Here is a 24,286-nt window from a genome sequence, read left to right as displayed (position 1 = left end):
CTCGATATATACCTTGTCAGGACTGGCAGGCAAGCACATCACAGCACTGCTCTGCCCCTATACGCTTACACAGCCTTGCTGAAGCCAGCAGGTACTCCCTGGCCCATCAATCTTCCAATAAACCCAACCAGCATGCCCTACCCCTGAAGTCTCCCACTGCCTCACCAAAATAGAGGGGCACGCCCCAGCCAGCACTCTCCACCTGCCTTGCTAAAAGCAACAGGCACACCTGGCCCTGTTATTCTCCTGCTGCCCAGAGAAAGCTACCAAACCCATCCCAGCAACGCGCTGGCCCTGTGCACTCGCACCGCATTGGCAAGGCCAATGGATACACACAGCTCACACACGGGACCCCCCTTAAGCATGCCTGGCTCTGGTGGTCAGAGGGACTTATATTTCTAGGTCTCATGGGAATGAAATAACTTCAGAGCATTTCTGGCAGGCTATCACACTCAGGGTGATGACAGCAGACTGAAATATATGTCCAGTTTTCATGTGGAAAAAAAAATGATAACAAAAACTGCAAAGCTCCAGTTGTCCTGGAGCTTCAGCCTGCAGGTCAGGTCTCAGGTTTGCCACATATCAAGAGGCTAGAGATGAAGGACACCATCTTTGCACTCACCATGGCCTTGATACAGCTCACGAGAACCTCCCAGAAAAGAGCTTATAAACTCATCCAGAGCCCCAGTTTTTTCAACTATTCACCCAAGCGACGCACGTAGACTTCTCGGTCTGGAGGCTAGCAGGGTTCACAATTTCAGGCCACAGGACTGTATATATTTGCATATTTTAAAAGCAGCTGCCTGAGGGCCTGGTTTCTAGCCTGCCTGAAACTAGGCCCTGATTGAGATCCCACTTTGGAACACTAGCACACCCTCAACACCTGGCACTTGTAAAAAATAAATAAGGCTGCTGAGATCATCACAAGGGTTGAAAAAGCAACCAAGAGCTAGGGCGAGGTTGAACAGCAGGTATACCTCCTACACAAGGTCACTCCTTCAAGATTCAAAGAGGTAGCTGCTTTGACTAACCTGCATTAGCCACTCAGTCGTGTCCAACTCTTTGTGACCCCCATGGACTATAGCCCACCAGGCTCCTCTGTCCATGAAATTCTCCAGACAAGAATACTGGTGTGGGTTGCCATTTCCTTCTCCAGGGCATCTTCCCGACCCAGGGATTGAACCTGGGTTTCCCATATTGCAGGCAGACTCTACCTACTGAGCCCTCAGGGAAGCCTGTGTTGCTTTATACATAGAAAGAAACACAGAAAGGGAAGGAAGATTTTAAAAATTTAAAAAAATAAAAAACAGAGGGATATATTCCAAATGAAAGAACAAGATAAAACCTCAGGGGAAAAAAAAAGCATGATGAAACAAAGACCAGTAATTTACCTGATAAAAATTTCAAAAGTAATGGTCATAAAGATGCTTGCCAAACTTACAAGACTAGACGAATTCAGTGAGAACTTCAACAAAGAGAGAGAGAAAAAAAAAATTAAGTACTAAACAGAAGTCATAGAGCTGAAGAAAATAACTGATTTTTCACTATATGAAGCAGGAGGAAAGATAAGTGATCTGGAAATAGGCTGTGGAACTCATCCAAACAGAGCAGCAAAATAGAAAAAAGAATTATAAAAAGTGAAGATAACTTAAGGGACCTAAAGAACAACAACATCAAGCAGAATTATATGCATGATAGGGGTCTGAGAAAGAAAAGTAAGAGGCAGAAAACTTACTTGAAGAAATAATGCCTGTAAACTTCCTTAACCAGAGGAAGGAAAAAAACACTAAGATCTAGGAATCTCAGAGAATTCCAAACAAGAGGAAACCAGAGATCCACCCCATGACCACTGTGAAATGAAATGTTTACTGCTCTTCTCTTTACCAGTAAACAAGCCTTTTCCAAATGCAAATGTCTGAGGCCAGGTGAAACAAAGTTAATTATTTAGCAGCCATCAGCTACTCCCTCCCAATAAGCCCTGAGGAGCTGTGGGATGTGAGATGCTGTCATGTACCACACTAGCCATCTATTACATCTATTACTAAACAAGGAATTAGTATATGAACAATAAAAAAAGCAGGGTTGGCCCCAGATAGCTAGATGCATGTGAAAGAAATGATTTCAACCAGCCAGATGCTTGCATCTTGCCAAACCTTGTATTTTTCAGTCACTGTCATGTCTGACTCTACAATCCATTGGATTATAGCACGCCAGGCTTCCTACCCCTTCACAATCTCCCAGAGCTGGCTCAAAATCATGTCCATTGAATCAGCGATGCCCTCCAACCATCTCATCATATGTCATCCCCTTCTCCTCCTGCCTTTAATCCGTCCAGCATCAGAGTCTTTACCAATAAGTCAAATCTTCACATCAGCTGGCCAAAGGATTGGAGGTTCAGTTTCAACATCAGTCCTTCCAATGAGTCAACCTAAAGGTTGATTTCCTTTAGGATTGACTGGCTTGATCTCCTTGCAGTCCAAGGGACTCTCAAGAGTTTTCTCCAGTATCACAGTTTGAAAGCATCAGTTCTTTGGCACTACGCCTTCTTTATGGTCAAACTCTCACATCCATATGTGATTACTGGAAAAACCACAGCTTTGACTATATGGACCTTTGTCGGCAAAGTGATGTCTGCTTTTAATATGCTGTGTAGGTTTATTATAGCTTTTCTTACAAGGAGCAAACATCTTTTAATTTCATGGCTGCAGTCACCATCCACAGTGATTTTGGAGCCCAAGAAAATAAAATCTGTCACTGTTTCCATTGCTTCCCAATCTAATTGCCAGGTATTTATGGGACCATATGCCATGACTTTAGTATTTTGAATGTTGAGTTTTAAGCCAGCTTTTCACTCTCCTCTTTCACCTTCATCAAGCGGCTCTTTAGTTCCTCTTTGTTTTATGCCATTTGGGTGGTGGTAGCTGCATATCTGAGGTTATTGATATTTCTCCTGGCAATCTTGATTCCAGCTTCAGCTTCATCCAGCCTGACATTTCACATGATGTACTCTTTCCATACATAAAAGATCACTAAATCTCTTCATGTATGAGATTTAGTTTTCTCTTAATTAACAGTAACCTTTTAATATTCAGATCACCTGACCCTTGCTGCAAACTTGTGTGTAGCTTGGCTCCTCCCATGCCTCCTCACATTCAGCTCACTTAGGGTCACCTGAGATACTGTCTCCCAGGCTCAAGCTCAGTCCTAACATTCCTACAGAATAAAACTTAACTCTAAACTTCCAAGTTGTGTGTATTTTATAGATGACACTGTCACTTAAAATGTCAAGCTTAAAGATAAAGAATCTCAAAAGCAGTAAGAAAAAACCTGTCATTTACAAGGGAATATCCTTAAGGCTATGAGAAGATCTTTCAGTCAAAACTTTGCAGGCCAGAAGGCAAGTAACACGATATATTCAGGGTCTGAAAGGGGGTTAAAAAAAAAAAACTTCTAACCAAGAATTCTGTACCTAAAAAGTTATAAATCACAATTGAAGGGAGATAGTGTTCCAGATAAGCAAAAGTTAAAGGAGTTCATCACCACGAAGCCAACCTTACGATGAAAAGAACACTAATTAGAAACAAGAAAACACACAAAATTAAAAATCTCACTGCGACCTCATGGACTGTAGTCCACCAGGCTCCTTTGTCCATGGGGATTTTCCAGACAAGAATACTGGAGTGGGTTGCCATGCCCTCCTCCAGGGGATCTTCCAACCCAGGGATCAAACACAGGTCTTCTGCATTGCAGGCAGATTCTTTACCATCTGAGCAAGAAGGGAAGCCCAAAAATCTCACAGGTAGAGAAATGTATATAGTAAGCATTGTAGACTAATATCTTTAAATTTTAGTATGCAAGTTAAAAGGGAAAAGTAGTAAAAAATAATCTATAAGTATAATAATTAAGGGATACACAAAATAAAAAGATGTAAAATAAGGCATAAAAAACATAAAACGTTGAAGGGGGCAGTAAAAATGTAGTGTTTAGAATGCATTCAAACTTACCTTGCTATCAACATAAAATAGACTGTACTACAATATATGCAGGCTCTCATTTGTGAGTCTCATAATAACCACAAAGAAAAAACTTATAGCAGATAAACCAAAGATAATGAGAAAGGAATCTAACCATTACAATAAAAGTCATCAACCCTGGGCAGAGATGGAGGTGGTGAACTAAAAGCACATGGAGCTCACCTCCTCCCACTACTGCCATCAAAACAGCACATCTACGTGTGGAACAATTCTCCCGGAAAATCAAAGTACCGGCAGAAGATTTCATGTGACAAAAGCTGCAAAAAAGACAGCCATACAACTAGGTAGGAGAAAAGAAATTTAAAAAGGAATTAGGACAGGACCTATGCCCCTGGGAGGAAGCTGTGAAAGAGGAAAAGTTCCCTCACCCTGGGCATCCCCTTCACCAGCCGGGAGATGAGCTGAAACAGATAGAGGCTCAGAGGAGAGAGGAGCAGCTGTTTTCCAGCAGAGAGGACAGACAGAACAGCACAGACACTCCTGGCCAGTGTCCTGCACTCCACAGACCAAGAGGTGTATGCTGGTGCACATGGGGGCTCGGTGCTGAAAGCTGGGTTTCAGCCAACAGACCCAGAGAGAGGACTGGGGTTGTCTGCACAAAGACAGCCCAAAGCACCAGAGTGCAGTCTGGCCGCAACTCCCAGAGGGATGTGCAGAACAGAGGCAGGGTCTACTGTGGAATCCCTATCTTAATGTGCAAGTAAAAGGAAGGGCAAGGCTACTGCCTGAACTCTGGGAGCCACAAGCCCCACTGGATTACTCACAAGCAAAGGCGGTACTGAAATCCGAGCCAAGTTCCACAGCTGTGTGACTTTGGCGAATTTACATTTCATGGCTTCCCTTGTGGCGCAGGTGATAAAGAATCCGCCTGCAATGCGGAAGACCTGGGTCTGATCCATGGGTTGGGAAGATCCCCTGGAGAAGGGAAAGGCTACCCACTTCAGTATTCTGGCCTGGAGAATTCCATGGACAGTAGAGTCCACGGGGTCACAAAGAGTCGGACACGACTGAGTGACTTTCACTTTCACTTTTTCACTTTCACATGGCTGGTGGCTTTGTAAGTGCAGCTTCTGTGGGACATTCAAGTGTACTACTGGCTCTCCTATGACTGGGCAAGTCTGATACTGGCAGAGGCCATAAGTGAATACTATGAACAATTACATGCCAAAATGTTGGGCAACCTAGAAGAAATGGACAAATTTCTAGAAACATACAGCCCACCAAAACTCAGTCAAGAAGAAATAGATAATTTGAACAGACTGGTCACTAGAAGTGAAACAGAATAAGTAATTAAAAAAAAAAAAAAAAAAACACCTGCCTACAAACAAAAGTCCAGAACCAGATTGCATCACTGAGGAATTCTACAAAATATACGAAGAACTTACACCAACCTTTCTCAAACTCTCCCAAAATATTATATAGTAGGGAACACTTCAACAGGCATTCTATAAAGACACCATCACCATGATACCAAAACCAGAAAAAGACACTACCAAAATAGAAAATTACAGACTAGCCCTAAAGAACATGGATATGAAAATCCTCAACAAAATGATAGTAAACTAAATTCAGTAAGACATTAAAAGAGACATACATCTAATCCAGTGATATTTTTCCCAGGGAGGCAAGAAAAGATCAACATCTACAAATCAATCAGCATGATACATCACATTAACAAAATGAAGGATAAAAATTTTATGATCATGTCAACAGAGCAGAAAAAGCATTTCACAAAATTCAACATCCATTTATGATAAAAACTCTCCACTTTGTTGAGACAATATGTACCTAAACATAGCAAAGTCTATATGTGACAAGTCGAGAGCTAATATTATACTCCATGGTGAAAAGTTAAAACTTTACCTCTAGAGTCAGGAAAAAAAAGGATGCCTACCATACCACTTTTATTCAACAAAGTATGGGAGGTCCCAGTCAAAGCAATTAGGAAAGTCAAAGAAATAAAAAGCATCCAAATTGGAAAGAAAGAAGTAAAACTGCCACTATTGTGAAAAGAAAACTGTGAAGATCCACCAAAAGACATTTAGAACTAAAATGATTCTTCCATTTTTTTTCTTTTCTCATTTTTGTAATTTTAATATTTAACTTTTTAAACCTGTTACATTTTTTCTACATTTATTCCATTGTTTGATTTTCCTACTGTTCTTTTCCCCTTGCAGTTACTCTTTAACGTATATAAATCTTCTTCATCTACCTCTATTTAACTTTGCATATCTATTCTTTCTTTCTTCTCTTCCCTTTCAACATATTTCTTAGTTTTGTTTTCATTGCTTTATTTCCCACTTGGCACCTTGCTTTATTTTGTTTTCCAGTTTGTGCTTAGTTAGTTTTGTTCTTAACTGATAAATTTAATTTTTGATTTTGTTTGCTTGGTAAATTTACTGTACTTTATTTTTGTTGGACTGTTTTGACTTTGTTCATGGGTGTGTATGTATATGTGTATATATACTATTATTTTAATTATTATTTGCCTGATTTTATAACTACCATTTGTCTGGGGTTCATCTTTGATTTCTCTTTTTTGGATATTTGTTTTAATCTCACTTAATGCCATAACAAACCACTTGTGGGATCTTTGTTCCTGACCAGAGATCAAGCCCTGAACCTTTGAAGTGGGAGCACTGACTCCAAGACCCTAGACTACCAGAGAACTAACCCTAGGGAGCATCAAATAGTGAGAACTCACACTAAGAAAACCACTTGAATACAAGAGCTGGCATCACCCAACCACCAGTACCACCCTGTGCAGGACACTCCATCTAAAAAACAAACAAAACAAAAACATAAATCCAATCATCAGCAGACAGGTTTACCAACTCATTCAGCCTTGCCGATCAGAGGAAAAACAAAGACTCAGCACAAACCTCACTCTATACAAAGCTTACACAAACAACTGGGCCAACCTTAGGAGGGCAGAAAACAGAAGGAAAAAAGAATTCAACTTTTTTCAAGGAAAGAATTCAACTTTCCTTGAAGACTGGGAAAAGGAGACCTCAAACACAGTAAGTTAAAAAAATAATAATAATGAAAAAGCAGAGAAATACTACACACATGAAGAAACAAACTAAAAACACAAGAAGTCAAAATAAATGAAGATGAAATAGGCAAATTACCTGAAAAGAATTCAGAAAAGTGATAGTAAAGATCAAAAACCTTGAAAACAAAATGGAGAAAATGCAAGAATCAGTTAACAAAGACCTAGAATTAAAGAATAAACACACAGAGACAAACAACACAATTACTGAAATTAAAAATACTCTTAATCAATAGCTGAATATCTAAAGCAGAAGAATGAACTTCAGTAAATTTAAGAAAACTGAAATCGTATCAAGCATCTTGTCTGACCACAACACTATGAGACAAGATACCAATTACAAGAAAAAAACTATAAGAAACACAAACACATGGAGATTAAACAACACGTTTCTAAATAACCAACAGGTTACTCAAGAAATCAAAAGGGAAATCGAAAGATTTCTAGAAAGAAATGACAATGAAAACATGACAACTCAAAACCTATGGGATACAGCAAAAGCAGTTGTAAGAGGGAAGTTTATAGCAATACAATTCTACCTCAAGAAACAAGAAAAACATCGAATAGGCAACCTCATGTTACACCCAAAACAACTGGGAAAAAAAGAGCAAAAAAAAAAAAAACCCAAAATTAGTAGAAGGAAAGAAATCATAAAGATCGAAGCAGAAACAAATGAAAAAGAAATGAAAGAAACAACAGCAAAGATTAACAAAACTAAAAGCTGGTTCTCTGAAATAAAAACAAAATTGGCAAACCCTTAGCTAGACTCACTAAGAATAAAAGAGAGAAGAATCAAATCAACAAAATTAGAAATGAAAAAGGAGAGGTTACAACAGACAATGTAGAAATACAAAGGACTATAAGATACTATTATGAACAACTCTAAGACAATAAAATGGATAACCTGGAAGAAATGGACAGATTTTTAGAAAAGTTCAATCTTACAAGACAGAAGCAGGAAGAAATAGAAATAAAGAACAACCCAATTACAAGCACTGAAATTGAAGCTGTGATTTAAAAAAAAAAAACAAAAAACGAAAAAAACCTCTCAAAAAACAAAAGCCCAGGACCAGATGGCTTCATAGGAGAATTCCATCAAACATTTAGAGAAGAGCTAATGCCTATCCTTCAAAAACTCTTTCATAAAATTGCAGAAGAAGAAATACTTCCAAACTCCTTCTAGGAGGACACCATCACCCTGATACCAAAACAAGACAAAGACAACACAAAAAAAGAAAACTATAGGCCAATATCACTGATGAACATAATGCAAAAATTCTCAACAAAATTTTAGCAAACAGAAGTCAGCAACACATCAAAAAGTTCATACATCATGATCAAGTTGGCTTTATTCCAGAGATGTAAGGATTCTTCAATATACACAAATCAATCAATGTGATACACCATATTAACAACTTGAAAGATAAAAACCATATGATCATCTCAATAGATGCAGAAAAAGTCTTTGACAAAATTCAGCACCCATTTATGATTAAAACTCTTCAAAAGACGGTCACAGAAGGAATCCACCTCAACATAGTAATAGCAATATATGATAAGTGTACAGCAAACGTTATTCACAATGGTGAAAAACTGAAAGCATTCCCCCTAAGATCAGGAACAAGACAAGGGTGTCCACTCTCACCACTATTATTCAACATAGTTTTGGAAGTCCTAGCTATAGCAGTCAGAGGAGGAAAAGAAATAAAAGGAATCCAGATCAGAAAAGAAGTAAAGCTGTCACTGTTTGCAGACGACATGACACTGTACATAGAAAACCCTAAAGATAGTATCAGTAAATTACTAGAGCTAATCAGTGAATTTAGCAAAGTTGTGGGATACATCAATACACAGAAATCACTTGCATTTCTATATACTAGCAATGAAAAATCAGAAAGAGAAATTAAGGAATCAATCCCATTCCACATTGCAACAAAAAGAATTAAATATCTAGGAATAAACTTACCTAAGGTGACAAAAGAACTGTATACAGAAAATTATAAGACACTCATGAAAGAAATCAAAGATGACATAAACAGATGGAGAGGTATTCCATGTTCCTCGATAGGAAGAATCAGTACTGTGAGAATGACTATACTACCAAGTGCAGTCTACAGATTCAGTGTGATCCCTATCAAATCACCAATGGCATTTTTTATAGAACTAGAACAAAAAATTTCACAATACATATGGAAATACAAAAGACCCCGAATAGCCAAAGCAGTCTTGAGAAAGAAGAATGGAGCTGGAGGGATCATCCTTCCTGACTTCAGATTATACTACAAAGCTACAGTCATCAAGACAGGATGGTACTGGCATAAAAACAGAATTTTAGACCAATGGAACAAGATAGAAAGCCCAGAAATAAACCTCTGAACCTATGGGTACCTTATTTTTCACAAACGAGGCAAGAATATACAACGGGGCAAAGACAGCCTCTTCAATAAATGGTGCTGGGAAAACTGCACAGCCACATGTAAAAGAGTGAGATTAGAACACTTCTTAACACCATACACAAGGATAAAATTAAAATGGATTAAAGACCTAAATGTAAGACGAAAAACTATAAAATTCTTACAGGAAAACATAGGCAGAGCACTCGATAACATAAATCAAAGCAAGATCCTCTATGACCCAACTCCTAGAGGAATGCAAATTTAAAAAAAAGTAAACAAGTGAGACCTGATTAAACTTAAAAGTTTTTGTACAGCAAAGGAAACTATAAACAAGGTAAAATGACAACCCCCAGAATGAGAGAAAATAATAGCAAATGAAACAACTGACAAAGGATTAATTTTCAAAATATAAAGCAGCTCATACAACTCAACATAGGAAAACAAACAACCCAATCAAAAAGTGGGAAAAAGACCTAAACAGACATTTCTCCAAAGGAGACATACTGATGGCTAACAAACACATGAAAAGATGCTCAACATCACTCATTATTAGAGAAATGCAAATCAAAACCACAATGAGATATCACCTCACACCAGTCAGAATGGCCATTATCAAGTAGTCTATAAACAATAAATGCTGCAGAGGGTGTGGAGAAAAGGAAACACTCTTGCACTGTTGGTGGGAATGTAACTTGATACAGCCACTATGGAAGACAGTATGGAGATTCCTTAAAAGACTAGGAATAAAACCACCATATGACCCAGCAATCCCACTCCTAGGCATATACCCTGAGAAAACCAAAATTGAAAGAGACACATGTATCCCATTGTTCATTGCAGCACTATTTATAATAGCTAGAATATGGAAGCAACCTAGATGTCCACCAACAGCTGAATGGATAAAGAAGTGTGATACATATAGACAATGGAATATTACTGATCCATTTAAAGGAATGCATTTGAGTCAGTTCTAATGAGGTAGATGAACCTAGAACCTAGTATAAAGAGTGAAGTAAGTCAGAAAGATAAATATTGCATTCTAACACACACATACGGAATCTAGAAAAATGGTACTGAAGAATTTATTTACAGGGCAACAATGGAGAAACAGGCATAGAGAATAGACTTAGGAACATGGAGAGAGGGGAGCGGAGGTCAGATATATGGAAAGAGTAGCATGGAAACTTATATTACCATATGCAAAATAGACAGCCAATGGGAATCTGCTGTCTGGCTCAGGAAACTCAAACAGGGCCTCTGTATCAACCTAGAGGGGTGGGATGGGAGGGAGATGGGAGGGAGGCTCAAAAGGGAGGGGGTATATGTATGCCTACGGCTGATTCATGTTGAGGTTTGACAGAAAACAGCAAAATTTGTAAGGTAATTATCCTTCAATAAAAAATAAATAATTTTTTTAAAAAAACTAACCTGAGTTCAATAAAGTTAGCAAGATACAAAATAATACATAAAAATCAGTTGTGTTTCCATACACTAACAAAGAACTATCAGAAAGAGAAACTAAGAAAACAATTCCATTTACAATTGCATAAAAAAGAATACCTATGAATAAATTTAAACAAGGAGGTGAAAGACCTGGAACACTGAAAACTATAAAACACTGATAAAAGTAATTGAAAACAAATAAACAAACAAAAAAAATTCCATGCTCATGAATTAATTTAATTTACAGTAGTTAATGTATTGATTTACATTAATAATACTAATTAATTAATATTAAACTATTCATATAACCCAAAGCAATCAATAGATTCAATACAATGCCTATCAAAATTCCAATGTCATTTTTTCATAGAAATAGAAGAAATAATCCTAAAACTTGTATGGAACTACAAAAACTTTCACATATACAAAGCCATCTGGAGAAAGAACAAAACTGGGGGCATGATGCTCCCTGATTTGAAACTATATTACAAAGCTATAGTAACCAAAAGAGCTGGGTAAAAAGTATGTGGTTGGCATAAAATCAGACATACAGATTAACAGAACAGAAAAGAGAATCCAGAAATAAACACACACACATGTATCATCAAATAATTATAGACCAAGGAGGCGAGAATATAAAATCAGAAAATGAGAGCATCTTCAATAAATGGTGCTGGGAAACTGAACAGCCACAAGCAAAATAATGAAACTACAGTCTAACATCAGACACAAAAGTCAAATCAAACCATACTAAAGACTTGAATGTAAAACCTGAAACCATGAAACTCCTAGAAGAAAACAGAGGCAGCAAGCTCCTTCACATCCATATTTGCACATTTTTTTTTGTAACTGACTCCAAAAGCCAAAACTAATTACATCAAAAACCACATCAAACTGTGTTTCTGCACAGCAAAGGAAACCATCAACAAAATGAAAAAAGCAACCTCCCAAATGGAGGAAAATATATGCAAATCATATATCCTATAGGGGGTTAATAGCCATAAAATATAAAGAACTTATACAACTCAAAGAAAAAAAATCCAATTAAAAAATAAGCATAAGATTTGAATAGACATTTCATAGAAGACATACAAAAGACCAACAGGCACAATGAAAGATGATTAACACCATTAATCATCAGTTCAGTTCAGTTCAGTAGCTCAGTCGTGTCCGACTGTTTGCGATCCCATGAATCGCAGCACACCAGGCCTCCCTGTCCATCACCAATTCCCGGAGTTTACTCAAACTCACGACCATCGAGTCGGTGATGCCATCCAGCCATCACCAGGAAAATGCAAATCAAAATCACAGTATATGCCTATGACTGGTTCATGTTGATGATGGCAAAAACCACCACAATATTGTAAAGTAATTATCCTTCAATTAAAATGTTAAAGAAGATGTAAAATATGATACAAAAATGCACTTCTGGATATACATCTAAAGAAAATGAAAATACTAACTCAAAAATATATAAAGTTCTGTGTTCATTACAGCACTATTTACAAGAGTCAGTGTATGGAAACAACCTGTGTCCATCAGTGGATGAATGAATGGATGAAGATGATGTAGGGGATGTATACATATGTATGCACATATATGCATGTGTCCCCTATACATATGTATATGTATGTATATGTATACACATATATCACATATGTGTATGATGTATACATACATATGTATGGTGTATGTATATATACCACATATACATACATATATACACACAATGGCATGCTGCTGCTGCTGCTAAGTCATTTCAGTTGTGTCCAACTCTGTGCAACCCCATAGACGGCAGCCCACCAGGCTCCCCCGTCCCTAGGATTCTCCAGGCTAGAACATTGGAGTGGGTTGCCACTTCCTTCTCCAATGCAGGAAAGTGAAAAGTGAAAGTGAAGTTGCTCAGTCGTGTCTGATTCTTAGAGACCTCATGGACTGCAGCCTACCAGGCTCCTCCATCCATGGGATTTTCCAGGCAATACTCAGTACTGGAGTGGGGTGCCATCGCCTCCTCCACATGCTCAGTTCAGTTGAGACACTCAGTCGTGTCCGACTCTTTGCGACCCCATGAATTGCAGCACGCCAGGCCTCCCTGTCCATCACAAACTCCCAGAGTTCACCCAAACTCAGGCCCATCGAGTTGGTGATGCCACCCAGCCATCTCATCCTCTGTCGTCCCCTTCTCCTCCTGACCCCAATCTCTCCCAGCATCAGTGTCTTTTCCAATGAGTCAACTCTTCGCATGAGGTGGCCAAAGTATTGGAGTTTCAGCTTCAGCATCAGTCCTTCCAATGAACACCCAGGACTGATCTCCTTCAGGATGGACCGGTTGGATCTGCTTGCAGTCCAAGGGACTCTCAAGAGTCTCCTCCAACACCACAGTTCAAAAGCATCAATTTTTCGGTGCTCAGCTTTCTTCACAGTCCAACTCTCACATCCGTACATGACCACTGGAAAAACCATAGCCTTGACTAGATGGACCTTTGTTGGCAAAGTAATGTCTCTGCTTTTTAATATGCTATCTAGGTTAGTCATAACTTTCCTCCCAAGGAGTAAGCATCTTTTAATTTCATGGCAGCAGTCACCATCTGCAGTGATTTTGGAGCCCAAAAAAGTAAAGTCTGACACTGTTTCCACTGTCTCCCCATCTATTTCCCATGAGGTGATGGGACTAGATGCCATGATTTTAGTTTTCTGAATGTTGAGGCTTAAGCCAACTTTTTCACTCTTCTCTTTCACTTTCATCAAGAGGCTTTTTAGTTCCTCTTCACTTTCTGTCATAAGGGTGGTGTCATCTGCATATCTGAGGTTATTGATATTTCTCCCAGCAATCTTAATTCCAGCTTGTGCTTCTTCCAGACCAGCATTTCTCATGATGTACTCTGCATATAAGTTAAATAAGCAGGGTGACAATATACAGCCTTGACGTACTCCTTTTCCTATTTGGAACCAGTCCGTTGTTCCATGTCCATTTCTAATTGTTGCTTCCTGACCTGCATACAGGTTTCTCAAGAGGCAGGTCAGGTGGTCTGGTATCCCCATCTCCTTCAGAATTTTCCACAGTTTATTGTGATCCACACAGTCAAAGGCTTTGGCATAGACAATAAAGCAGATATAGATGTTTTTCTGGAACTCTCTTGCTTTTTTGATGATCCAGTGGATATTGGCAATTTGATCTCTGGTTCCTCTGCCTTTTCAATTTTAGTATATGTGCTGCCAAAGCAAGCACTCCTCTGCCTTTTCTAAAACCAGCTTTAACATCTGGAAGTTCTCAGTTCACGTATTGCTGAAGCCTGGCTTGGAGGATTTTGAGCATTACTTTACTAGTGTGTGAGATGAGTGAAATTGTGCAGTAGTTTGAGCATTCTTTGGGATTGCCTTTCTTTGGGATTGGAATGAAAATGGACCTTTTCCAGTCCTGTGGCCACTGCTGAGTTTTCCAAACTTGCTGGCATATTGAGTGCAGTGCTTTCACAGCATCATCTTCCAGGATTTGAAATAGCTCAGCTGGAATTCCATCACATCCACTAGCTTTGTTCATAGTGATGCTTTCTAAGGCCCACTTGACTTCACATTCCAGGATGTCTGGCTCTAGGTGAGTGATCACACCATTGTGGTTATCTGGCTCATGAAGATCTTTTTTGTACAGTTCTTCTGTGTATTCTTGCCACCTCTTATTAATATCTTCTGCTTCTGTTAGGTCCATACCATTTCTGTCCTTGATTGAGCCCATTTCTGCATGAAATGTTCCCTTGATATCTCTAATTTTCTTGAAGAGATCTCTAGTCTTTCCCATTCTGTTGTTTTCCTCTATTTCTTTGCATTGATCGCTGAGGAAGGCTTTCTTATCTCTCCTGGCTATTCTTTGGAACTCTGCATTCAAATGGGAATATCTTTCCTTTTCTCCTTTGCTTTTTGCTTCTCTTCATTTCACAGCTATTTGTAGGCCTCCTTAGACAACCATTTTGCCTTTTTGCATTTCTTTTCCATGGTGATGGTCTTGATCCCTGTCTCCTGTACAATGTCACAAACCTCCATCCATAGTTCATCAGGCTGTCTGTCTGTCTGTCTATCCGATCTAGTCCCTTAAATCTATTTCTCACTTCCACTGTATATTCATAACGGACTTGACTTAGATCATACCTGAATGCTCTAGTGGTTATCCCTACTCTCTTCAGTTTAAGTCTGAATTTGGCAATAAGGAGTTCATGATCTGAGCCACAGTCAGCTCCCAGTCTTGTTTTTGCTGACTGTATAGAGATTCTCCATCTTTGGCTGCAAAGAATATAATCAATCTGATTTTGGTGTTGGCCACCTGGTGATGTCCATGTGTAGAGTCTTCTCTTGTGTTGTCGGAAGAGGGTGTTTGCTATGACCAGTGTGTTCTCTTGGCAAAACTCTATTAGCCTTTGCCCTGCTTCATTCTGTACTCCAAGGCCAAACTTGCCTGTTAGTCCAGGTGTTTCTTGACTTCCTACTTTTGCATTCCAGTCCCCTATAATGAAAAGGACATCTTTTTTGGGTGTTAGTTCTAAATTGTCTTGTAGGTCTTCATAGAACCGCTCAACTTCGGCTTCTTCGGCGTTACTGGTTGGGGCATAGGCTTGGATTACCGTGATATTGAATGATTTGCCTTGGAAACGAACAGAGATCATTCTGTCATTTTTGAGACTGCATCCAAGTACTGCATTTTGGACTCTCTTGTTGACTATGATGGCTACTCCATTTCTTCTAAGGGATTCCTGCCCACAGTAGTAGATATAATGGTCATGATGTAATGTAGATATAATGGTCTCTGCATGCTACTTGACTATAAAAATAATAGAATCTTGCCATTTATAATAAGAAAAGATCTTAAGAGCACAGTTGGCCTTGAACCACACAGGGGTTAATCCATGTATAACTTATAGTCAGTCTTCTGTTTCCATGGTTCCTCTGCATCTGTGGATTCAATCAACCACGAACTGTGTAATTCTTTAGTATTAATGATTGGAAAATATCCAGCATAAGTGGATCCACACAGTTCAAATATATCTTGTTCAAGGATTAACTGTCTATGTTAGGTAAAATAAGTCAGCCAAAGAAAAATACCATATTGTTTCCCTTATCTATGGAATCTAAAAAACAAAACAAATAAACTCATAGACATGGAAAACAGATTGATGATTGCCAAAGTGGAGGAGGACTGGGGTGGGTGGGCAAAATGGGTAAAGAGGGTCAAGAGACACAAGCTTTCAGTTATGAAATAAGTGAATCACAAGGATGTCATTTATAGCCTGGTTACTATAGTTAATAATACAATATTGCAGTTTTCAAAGTTGATAAAAAAAAAAAATATACCCTAGTTCTCATCAGAGGAAAAAAAAAATCATGTCACTTTGCCTGGTGATGGATGGTAACTAGACATTATAGTGATCATTTCACACTGGATACAAGAATCAAATCATTATGTTGTACACCTGAAAATTAAAACAATGTTATGCGTCAATCATATCTTGACAAAAAATATGTCCTCTAAAATTGAACATGAACCTCCATAGATTATTACCCATTCCTATCCATGCTCCTGTGCAGTTGCTATCAGCTTCAGAAATAACTTCATTTGTTCATCAAGTCTCCTTTCTCACATAACTAGGTTATTTAAACAAGAGTTAAGTGAAGGTCAGTCTTTAACTAGCTAGAAATTCCTCTAGATATATTTTATAATGTTAAGAAAATGTTCTGAGGTCTTTCACTAAAACTTCTTAAATATTGGGGTAAAATGTTTTGAGTAACATGATATATTTCCAAGCTCCCAAAGAGTTCTTTAAAGAAGAGGTTATTTGTTAGCAAGAGAACATTCAGGCTCAAATCAACTGCCTGACCTTAACTGAGGTATGTCATTTAAAAAACAACTACGGTTTATTGAATAACTACTATGTGCCAGGAAATGTGTATTCATTAGCTTTAACCCACACGATTCTGTAAGGTGTTAATTTTCCACTTTACAAAAAAAAGGAAGCTTTCAAAAAGTTAATTCAGATTCTTCACATAATATAATTCGCAAACAGCAGAGCTAGGGTTGAAATCTCTGTTTTATTTCGAAGCTCCAGCGCTTTGAAAATCTGATGCTTGTAAAGAGACTCTACCTGATTACAGGACAGTTAGCTGAGAGTGAGCATATTACAAAAATGATGCCACCACACCATCAACAAAAATACCTCTGTTAGTCCCAGAGAGAGCAACACTGAACAAGTAAATAGGGAGAACTAACTCCAAAGCCTTTTTCCTTTATTTATGATCCACATCATAGCTGTGTTTTGCTTACCCTCCTAAGAGAGGGGTGTTAGCCATAATTTCATGGCAAATGCCCACACCATCACCCATGACTAACGATGCTGTAGAATCCTGGGAAGATGAACTCACCTTTATAGACCTAGCTGAGAGCAAATGTTTCTGGGCCATTTAACACCCATTCTTGGGTCGTTTCTCTTCTTTGTGGACTCTTCCTTTTCCGTATTATTGTGCGTGTGTGCGTGCTCAGTTATGTCCAACTCTTTGTGACCCCATGGACTGTAGCCCACCAGGTTCATCTGTCCGTGGAAATTTTCCCGGCGAGAATACTGGAGTGGGTTGCCATTTCCTACTCCAAGGGCTCTTGCCAACCCTAGGGGTTGAACCCATGTCTCTTGCGATTCCTGCACTGGCAGGTGGAATCCTTAAGACCACACCACCTGGGAAGTGTCTGTATCATTATACATCTCCAATTACAGGAAGTGGCAGAATGGAAGTTGAAATCAAATAAGAGAAGACGATAGTTGACTTACAAACTCACCACAGTCCATGAGAAGCCCTTGCTCCATCCCCAACTATGAGCAGAAGAAAATGAGCATTAGAATCTTCTTGCCCCAGCAGCACCCCACTTCCCTAAACAGGAACCATATAGCAATCTGACAGCAAAGCGGCATCTCACAGGTCCAAATTTGTTCTAGGAAATGGCCAGCCAGAGTGCCTATCATCCCAAACACCCCTTCCTCATTTGCAACACCCCTGGACAGTTTTTCTCCCTTCCAGTCAACCAAGGGCTGCCAAAATTCCTGAACAGCACCGGAAAGCCTCCCCACCATCCCAAATTCATACATGAACAGAATACTTGCCAATCACAGACCACCTCAGCCTTCCCTCTTTTTACTCTATAAAAATTGATTCACCTCTGTAATACTTTCAAACCCTGCCGAACCCTAAAGGTAATGGCAGATGGATTCCCTTGCCATAAGCTTATGAATAAACACTTTGTCAATTTTTTTCTTGGACTTTGTTTCATTTCTGACACAATTTATATAGTTAGCCATGTCAATATGCATCTTTAATGAGAGGCTTGATGCATTATTTATAACCCACACCTTCTGTCCATGAGACGCCGTTAAAGAGAGATGACTTTGTCCAAAGGTGGGAAGAGACTCTCCATAATTATTTTTGATTCTAATCTCAGTGATAATTTTATTGAATACTATTCAGAATTGTAGATGAATTTCAAGGGATTACCATATTTTGGTTATTTTTATACATGCCTTTCACCCACCTTGAAGATGAGAATAAAAAGTGAGATATATTAATATAATTAAACCAATTTTCATAAGATAAGTTTAATATATATTTCACTTTTGCAATCCATTAGACCTGACTCTGCTACTAGTTTAGGAGGAATACTAGATCATTGTACCAGAAAAATAATAATTCTTGCCTTTGAGCAATTATATTAAAATAGCTTCCACACTTAGTATTTTTATCTATTTCCCATCCCCCATCCATCCGGGCAGCAGTGTTTCACTTCTCTCTTATCTCTAATACTCTTACATTGGCTCTGTCCTATCTCTGTGCTGTGATATTGACTAGCCACTCTTTAAATTCACATAGATGCTATCTTCAAATGATAAATTGTAGCAGGCTACCCATATAATTGATCTCAAATTCCCCGTGCCCCCAGCAACCTTTAGCTGTGGCATTTTGAAGGACTTCGCACCTTTCTGAAAAATTAAATGCTGATGGGAACTCTGAAGGGAAGATGTCTCTCTCTACCTTAAAAATGTCGCAAATCTTTCAAGAAATGTGAACATTGACCTCTATAATCATTTTGAAGATATACTTTTTAAAAATTAGATGTGAGCTATGAATAGCAGTCTGTGGTAAGAAATTAATACTCTCTTACTTTGTAGCTGGGAAACAATGTATTTACTTGACTTGAATGTGCAACATATGACAGTGTGAAGTTAAGGAAAAATGACTTATTTTTATCAGTACAGATCTGTTGAATTTGTCTGGCTTATGTATACAGCTTATCAAGTGAAAAGCAATGAGGTGTGAGAAAGGACATATATGGGCTTCAGGCTCAAATTCTGGTTTGAATCTGGGCTGGTTTGAATCTGGGCTGACTCACTAGATTTGTTGCTTTAAGCAAATGACTTCCAAGAATCTTAGTTTTCTTATGCAACACCCTAACTCATCCACCTTGCAAGGTAATGGTGATAATGAGAAAACAATGCATGATATGGATTCAGACACTGAAAGAAACACTTTGTTAAAATGAGTTTACTTCTATCAAGGTCATTATTTTTCCCAGACTACTGCTGTGTCTCTTTTGAAGCACATACACTGATTCATGTCCTCTGGGGCGTGCTGGGGTCATCTATAAACTCCTACAGCCAGGTGTATAAAATCTAGAACAGCAGACTTTATGGGAGCTACAAAACTTATTCAGCAGCGCCCACAGACACACACACACACACATACACTCACTCACTCCCTCCCTAGGAGTCACAGAAAACAAGCTGTCAACCTAGAAGATTGATAGACAGTTTGCTTTTCAATTTTTTTAATTAAGACATTTTTAGGGACGTTTGAGGTTCACAGCAAAACTGAAGGGGAAGTACAGAGATTTCCCACAATCCTCTTTTGTCCTCACATAAGAGACTTCCCCATTATCAATATACCCCACCAGAGTGGTACCAGTTTTCCCACTGATGAACCTTCATTGACACATAATCACCCCAAATCCATACTTTAATACAGTTCACTGTTGGTATTCATCATTCTATGGACTTGGACAAATGTATAAAATGACATGTGTATCCATCAGTATGTATCAGACAAAGTATTTTCACTGACCCAAATTACCTCTGTGCTCCACCTATTCATTTCCTTCTGACCTCTCGTAACCAATGATTTTTTTTCTTTTTTTACTATCTCCATAGTTTTGCCTTTTCCAAAACATTATATAGTTGGAAGTATACAGTATATAGCCTTCTAAGGCTGGCTTTCACTTACTAATATGCATTTAAGTTTCCTCCATGTCTTTTTATGGCTTGTAGTTCATTTCTTTTTAGTGTTGGGTAACATGTCATCATTTGGATGTGCCACAGTTAAGAGTATCCATTCACCTACTGAAGGGCATCTTGATTGCTTTCAAATTTCAGCAATTGTGAATAAAGCTGCGATAAATATCCACAAGCAGGTGTTTGCATGGATATGCATTTTCAACTCCTTTGAGTAAACACCAAGAAGTACCTATTTGATTTTGGAATGAAATATGGCAAATTGTAAAACCTGCATATAAAACAGGGGTTGACAAAATTTTCCCATATAAGAGACAGATAGTAACTAGACTGTGTGGATCACATCTCCATCACAACTGCCCAGTTCTGCCACTGGAACATGAAAATAGCTATACACAAATCATAAACAAACAAGTATGGTCATGTTCCAATGCAACTTTATCTGCAAAAATCAATCAGTGGGGCAGACTTGTAACAAGGATGATAATTTGCTGAGTGCTGATTGAAAGGAAAGCAGAGAGTGAGTACATGAAGTCAGCACCGTTTGTTCTCCTTCCCCCTGCTATGTTTCAGCAGACCTTGGGATTTAAAGCACTTTGATATCCACATACTTTCACAGGACATCAAGTTTGCAACACACATCAATATTAGGACAAGACAGGGACTTCTTATTGGTCTTCAAAGAATCACTTCTCACTCATACAAAATGGTAACATTTGTCAGTATGATCATTAAAAATAAAGAATAGATTTATTCAATAAATCTACATAATCTGCTATAATTTATGACACTAGTAACTAAAGAACTATTTTCTTTTTTCTTTTTCTTTCTGGACTGCACAGCACTAAATGTGTTAGGTATAACCTAAGGTAACTCAAGCAAAAGGCAAAGGAGAAAGGGAAAGATATACCCCAATGAATGCAGAGTTCCAGAGAGAGGCAAGGAGAGATAAGAAAGCCTTCTTAACTGAACAATGAAAAGAAAATAAATAGGGAAAAACAATACAATGAGAAAGACTAGAGATCTCTTCAAGAAATGTGAGATTCCAAGGTAACATTTCATGCAAAGATGGGCACAATAAAGGACAGAAATGGCAATGAACTAAAAGAAGCAAAAGAGATTAAGAAGTGGTGGCAAGAATACACAGACCAACTGTACAAAAAAGACTGTAAAGACCCAAATAATCACAATGCTGTGGTCACTCATCTAGAGCTAGACATCCTGGAGTGTGAAGTCAAGTGGGCCTTAGGAAGCATCACTATGAACAAAGCTAGCAGAGGTGATGGGATTCCAGTTGAGCTATTTCAAATCCTAAAAGATGATGCTGTGAAAGTGCTGCACTCAATATGCCAGCAAATTTGGAAAACTCAGCAGTGACCATAGGACTGGAGAAGGTCAGTTTTCATCACAATCCCAAAAAAGGGCATTGCCAAAGAGTGTTCAAACTACCACACAATTGCACTCATTTCTCATGCTAACAAAATAATGCTCAAAATCCTTCAAGCTAGGCTTCAAAAGAATGTGAACTGAGAACTTCCAGGTGTTCAAGCTGGATTTAGAAAAGTCAGAGGAAACAGGGATCAAATAGCCAACATTTGTTGGATCGTTGAAAAAGCAAGAGAATGCCAGAAAAACATCTACTTCTGCTTCATTGACCATGCAAAATCCTTTGACTCTGTGGATCACAACAAACTGTGGAAAATTCATAAAGAGATAGGAATACCAGACCACCCTACCTATATCCTGAGAGACGTGTATGCAGGTCATGAAGCAACAGTTAGAACCTTACACGGAACAACAGACTGGTTCAAAATTGGGGAAGGAGTACATCAAGGCTGTATATTGTCATCCCACTTATTTAACTTATATGCAGAGTATATCATGTGAAATGTTGAGCTGGATGAATCACAAACTGGAATCAAGATTGCTGGGACAAATATCAACAACTTCAGATATATGCAGATGATACTACTCCAATGGAAGAAAATGAAGAGAAAATAAAGAGCCTCTTGATGAAAGTGAAAGAGGAGAGTGAAAAAGCTGGCTTAAAACTCAACATTCAGAAAACTAAGATCATGGCATCTGGTCCCATTACTTCATGGCAAATAAGTGGGGAAAAAGTGGAAACAGTGACAGACTTTATTTCCTTGGGCTCCAAAATCACTGCAGATGGTAACTGCAGCCATGAAATTAAAAGATGCTTGCTCCTTGGAAGAAAAGTTATGACAAACCTAGAAAGTGTATTAAAAAGCAGAGACATTACTTTGCCAAAAAAGGTCTCTACAGTCAAAGCTATGGTTTTTCCAATAGTCATGTATGGATATGAGAGTGAGACCATAAAGAATGCTGAGCACCAAAGAATTGATGCTTTCAAACTGTGGTGCTAGAGAAAACTCTTAAGAGTCCCTTGGACAGCAAGGAGATCAAACCAATCAATCTGATGCTGAAGCTGAAGCTCCAATACTTTGGCCACCTGATGTGATGAGTCTACTCATTGGAAAAGATCATGAAACTGGGAAAGACTGAGTGCAGGAGGAGAAAGGGGTGACAGAGGATGAGACGGTTGGATGGCATCACAGATGCAATGGAAATGAGTTTGAGCATGCTCAGGGAGATGGTGAAGGACAGGGAAGCCTGGCGCGCTGCAGTTGATGGAGGCACAGAGAATCGGACCCAACTTAGGTACTGAACAACAACAATTCAAACAGAAAGCTTTTTAAAAAAAATTCCAGGATATGAGCATAAAATTTTCTCACCCTTCCTTATTTTATACTTAAATCTCAGTGAAAATTTTGATCCAAATTGCTTTGTTCCTAGCTATGAAATAAAACTGGGCTTCCCTGGTGACTCAATGATAAACAGTCCACCTGCTAATGCAGGAGATGCCCAAGACTCAGGTTCCATCCCTGTGTGGGAAAGATCCCCTGCAGGAGAAAATGACAACCTGCTCCAGTACTTGCTGGCAAAATCCGATGGACAGAGAAGCTTGGCAGGCTATAGTCCCTGGGGTCACAAAGAGTCATTCACAACTCAGCACACAGCACAGAAATAAAACTAGCATTTTCATTCTGCTGTCTCCACTGTCAAAGCTAAGCTCTATCTTTAGTTAAAAACTATTTCATTTAGACTCAATAGTCTACTGGTTACTCATTGCCTTCCTCTCCTATTCAATATTTTTTCAATCTGCCTTTAAAACTAGTGCCTTTTATCTGAAAGTCATGGTGAGTTTGATCTGGATTTGGAAACTATTATAGTGTAAAGGCTGATAAAGGATGAATGGATTATTATGAAACTGAGAGGAAGCATTCAGAATTGATAATGATGAAATCAGAATTTGCCCAATGTAACTCTCAATTTAAGTTTACCCAAATGACCGAAGTCTGTGAGTGGTAGGTGTTCACAGTGGGTAGACTCAGACTCAGCTAAAATTTCATCTGTTAGGTGAGGCAATGATCACTCCAAAAGTCTTTCAATTCTACCTACTCCGTACTCAAAGATCACACTGAGTTGAATGAAAACACTAATGCTTTTAGTGGACGGCAGAAGTAAAATATTCGTACTGTAAATAGACCATGAACCCAAATAGAAAGCAAAACTTTAACATCACCAAATTTAATGTTTGAAAAGATAGAGGTTGAAAAAGAACACTCTTTTCCTCCTTTCTTAGTCTTTTGCTATGTTTTTTATATTGGGAATAGTCATTCCACTTACACTACTGAAAACAAAACAACTGGGTTTGGTCAGGTGCTAGGGTAGACGTGGCCCCTGCCTACACACCCCTGGGGGACATGCTTCCCATACAAGGAACTTTCAGGAACAAATGGCTCAGTGGTTCATTCCATTTATTCCTTCTTCCAACAAGCACTTTATAAGTGCCTCTTGCATTTGAAACCTAGAGGACAGAAAGATGAAACAGCTCCCCTTCAAGAGCTCACGGGTTTGCAAACACAAATGCAACAACTTCTTGACATTCCAGCTTCAAGTTTTGTCCTTCAAAGCCCATTTCTGCCAAAGCAGTCAGAGCTATTTTTAAAAACATATAAATCAAAT

The 24,286-nt window shown here is 38.7% G+C and overlaps 1 protein-coding gene across 2 annotated transcripts in view; it reads right to left on the bottom strand.

Annotated features, from left to right (window-relative positions):
- Positions 1–24,286, bottom strand: part of NELL1 (neural EGFL like 1) — a 1,025,511-nt gene that overhangs the window by 523,622 nt on the left and 477,603 nt on the right. The window lies entirely within an intron of this gene.

Source organism: Dama dama, chromosome 2 (genome assembly GCF_033118175.1).
Source record: "Dama dama isolate Ldn47 chromosome 2, ASM3311817v1, whole genome shotgun sequence".
Lineage (NCBI taxonomy): Eukaryota > Metazoa > Chordata > Mammalia > Artiodactyla > Cervidae > Dama > Dama dama.
Note: the sequence above shows the minus strand (reverse complement) of the source record. Positions and strands in the feature narration are given on the sequence as shown.